This window comes from Chroicocephalus ridibundus, chromosome 13 (genome assembly GCF_963924245.1).
Source record: "Chroicocephalus ridibundus chromosome 13, bChrRid1.1, whole genome shotgun sequence".
NCBI classification, from domain to species: Eukaryota; Metazoa; Chordata; class Aves; order Charadriiformes; family Laridae; genus Chroicocephalus; species Chroicocephalus ridibundus.
Genome location: NC_086296.1, coordinates 6,493,248 through 6,496,951, shown reverse-complemented (window position 1 = coordinate 6,496,951; position 3,704 = coordinate 6,493,248).

Here is a 3,704-nt window from a genome sequence, read left to right as displayed (position 1 = left end):
GAACGGGCTGACCGGGGAGCGCTGCCTGGCCGTCCGTGAGTGCCGATCTGCCAGATCCCCGCCTGTCCTTCAGAGCATAACTCTTACGCTACGGAAAGCCTGTTCCTACAGCCAGCTTATAACTCCTTTAAATGTTTTGGCACCGAGGTCTGCGGCGCACTCCATGTATCGTCATTTCCACACATTTCCTCCATCCATAATTCCATGTACGAGTGCACCTGGGTGCCAAGGTTGCTTAAAATATTCCCGCTTGGCACACGTGTGCATTACAGCTTGAGAGATGTGACTGTTCCAGAGATGATGGCGATACGGCAGAAGGCACACGAAGCAGCGAGAGGAAACCTAACGCGTCGGTCCCCAGACTTCCCATCCGGATCCGCGCTTGGGGCTTTTCCAGGCTTCGTTAATTGGAGGGAGGTGATGTTTCCTTAACCATTCCCAAGGCCCTGCCTTCCTCCCTCATCCTCAGCTGATGCCTTCATTTCGGGAAAGCACGAGGTCAGAGGTATCCTCCTAAATCCAGCGCGCCAGCTTTTCGCACCGCCGTTCCCCCCGCATTTGGAAAAGGCAGAGGGGGGATGTTGGAGGCCTCGTGCTTCAGTTTGCGTCTCGCCGCGCCTTTCCTGTATCTGTGCCTAAAAAACACCAGTTCTTTTCCCCATCATAAGCTTTTCCCTTATTCAGAGCAAGCTTTTCCCCCTGGGGGCTGTACCTCATGGTCCCCCGGGGTGCTCCAATGTAAGTTTGGGGCTATTTACACCCCTGTCTGGTGAGGGATGCCAAAGCAGTTGTTTTTCTTAGGAATTCAGAGCAAAAACTCCCCCCAAAGAGCCAATTACCCCCTATTTAAACCACTCTGCTAAAAGCCAGGCTGGGAACCCTTAAACCCCCATCATTTTAAAGTGGGCTCTGCTTTGGCATCGCTGCAGGCTCCGTCCTGGGGCAATGCCGGCCGGAGCGGGGCTGCGAGGGCCGACGTGTGCCTTGTCCCTGCTCTCGTCCTGCCTGCCGCCTTCTGCAGCTCCGTCATGGAAATCCCACGCTTGCTGGATGCCGTGGTTACAATTTTTGGCCAGCGTGCCCGAGGACCCGGAGGGCTTTCCCTGGGGCAAGAGCTCTGCGGGCTGTTCCTCTGCTGCTCCACATCACTCAGCCCCATGTTTGCAGCCTTTAAACAGGTTTATTTTCGGCATTAATAGACTTCCCCCCCCCCCGCCCCGTTCTCAGGGATTCATGAAATTTAGTGATTGGAGCATCTGAACGAGGAGCTGGGGGAAGCGGGAGTTAAAAACGATGAAAAGGTGGTGGTGGGAGCGGCTCCGGCGCCGAGGCAGGGATGAGGCAAAGCCCCTGAGAGACGGACAGGAATTTCCTCTGTGCAGCCGGGAGCAGGAGCTGGCCCCTCTGCCTTTTAAATCATTTTATTGTGGAAATGACCTAAAATTCACAATCCCACAAGGTACAGCGTGGGGGGAGGAGGAAGAGAGGCAGGCTGCTGGCGCCGGTGCCAAGAGGCCACGGTGAGAGGCAGCCCTCCCTCGGGAGGATACAGGGCAGGAGGAAGGGGGTGAGGAGCAACACAGGCTCCCAGCCGGGCTGACTCCGCGTGGGGCAGGATCCAGCCCAGCACCGCGTCCGAGTGAGCATCTCCCATTTCCAGGTTGCTTTTTTTCCCTTTCCCCAGAACCTGTGCCTTCCCTTGCCGTCATCGATCATTTTGGCCGGGGACGGGAACTTTATCTTCATTTTTGTCCTTGAAGGAGATGTCACCGCTCCGGCGTTCACTCGGGAACATTGCCTTCTGCTTGCCAGCACTTGCCGTTCCCGCAGAGCCTCCTCGGTGGCAGTCACTGCTGCAATAGGCTGCTTTTTGCCTTTTTTTTTTTTTTTTTGCTTTTTTTTTCCCCCCTTAATTTCCTGAGATTTGCTGAGGCTGAGCTAGGAATACAGGAGCTGCTTTGGCACACGGGCAATCTCGTTCACCAAACGAAGCCTGTGTTTGGGGTAGTTCACTTGGCAGCTTTGAGGTCTGGTCATCTCCACCTCTGATGGGACCCCAAGCCCACGTGTGTGTGTTGCTGAGGGCATGTTTGGTGACCGTTTCATGCCCCAGCTTCATTTTACTCCTTAACCCCCATCTAAGAGAAATAAACCAGCTTCTCCCCAAAACGATGCTCCTAAATTTGGCTTTATCTCCCCGCTGTGCGTTGCTCGGTGAACTCATAGGCAGATGTTGAGCTTCTCCACGATCCAACCCACCGCCCCGGTGTCGCCTCTGGTTTTCAATCATTTTAATTCTTTAGCAACAGCGTCCTCGTATATTGGCTTAACACATCGCTCGTCTAATATCCGTGATGCTGATTAAATTAAAGAAAGGTTTCCGCTAAAACTGGGATTCAATTACGTGTGTTAATCCCCTTTTTTCCCCCCAGAGGAGATGTTGCGGGGAGCGTGGTAGGTGTTCTCCTGCTGTGCGAGGCTTTGCCCAACACGTGGGGAATTAAGGCGGCAAGAGAAGACGCTGCACACTTTGGTTAGTCAAGAAAAGGGAATGTTTCCTTCCCAGAGAGGAAAATCCCACTTTATTCTTGTCTATGGTCTTCAACTTCACAAGATTTTGCTTGTTTTATCTCTTTGAAAGAATTGATCCTGTTGGAAATATTTGTTGTGCTGCCTCCCTGGCGGTACCGAGAGCACAGATGGAGCAAAATGGTAGGGGGTTTTAAAACTTATTTATGATTTTTTGGATCCCAGGAAAACTTGGGGATGACTTCATCCATGTATGAGGAAACGCTGGTCTGGGATGACGACTTTAGGGCACGGCACAAGCTCCTGTCCTGCGGCGATGAGGCTGTGCTGGCACCGGGCTGGGCTTGGGCTGGATTGAGCATGGGGAGAACAAAACCAGAAAGCCTTGCTTTGGTCCTCCCTCTGAAGGGGACTCTCCCTCCCTGCCCCACGCCTGGGAAGTGACACTGAAGGTTTTTCAAGCACTTTGAGAGCTCCTCTTAAAAGGTGCCATCAAAATGAAAAATGGGATTTTCTCTGAGTGGCCCCACCTGTGACTCATCCATCTCCATTAGGGCAGAGAGTCAGAGTGAGTTATGGGAAGTCCTTGTTAACCTCGGGAGAATTTTATTCCTAATTTTGGGGGTGTTTTTGCACGCTGGGGAGATCTAGCAGAGGATTCTCATGGAAAAAACATAGTTTAATGCTGATACAGCGCGGCATTTATTAAAAGCAAATATTTTGCACTTCAAGGAATCTATCAAAGGCATGAATTTAGAAACAAACAAAAAAGACTTTATCTGACCATAAAACCTTGTCAATGCATTATCTGTTTGGGGTGGGTGGCCAAATTTGAAACTGGCTTCTCACTAGGGTGGTTGTTTCCATCCCTGGTCAAGGAATGAGATAATTAGCTTTAAAAAAAAATTAAAAAACCGCCAAACTAATAAAAAGTCAACATTTAGTTTGGCCTAAAAAATGGAAACCTCTCTCTTCTGTGAGACCGCTTGCTCCCCGTGATGCTGCTGACCTCAGGGAGATTGTTTTTAGACCATCTCATTTTTAGGCTTCTTCCCACCAGAGCGGGATGGAACCAGAAAGAGCAGGATCTGTCCCCAGAGCATCCCCGGGCTGCTTGAGGAGCTGGTTGGTGCTGCTCAAACCCATCCTCACCCACCTCTACGGGGCAGGAGGAC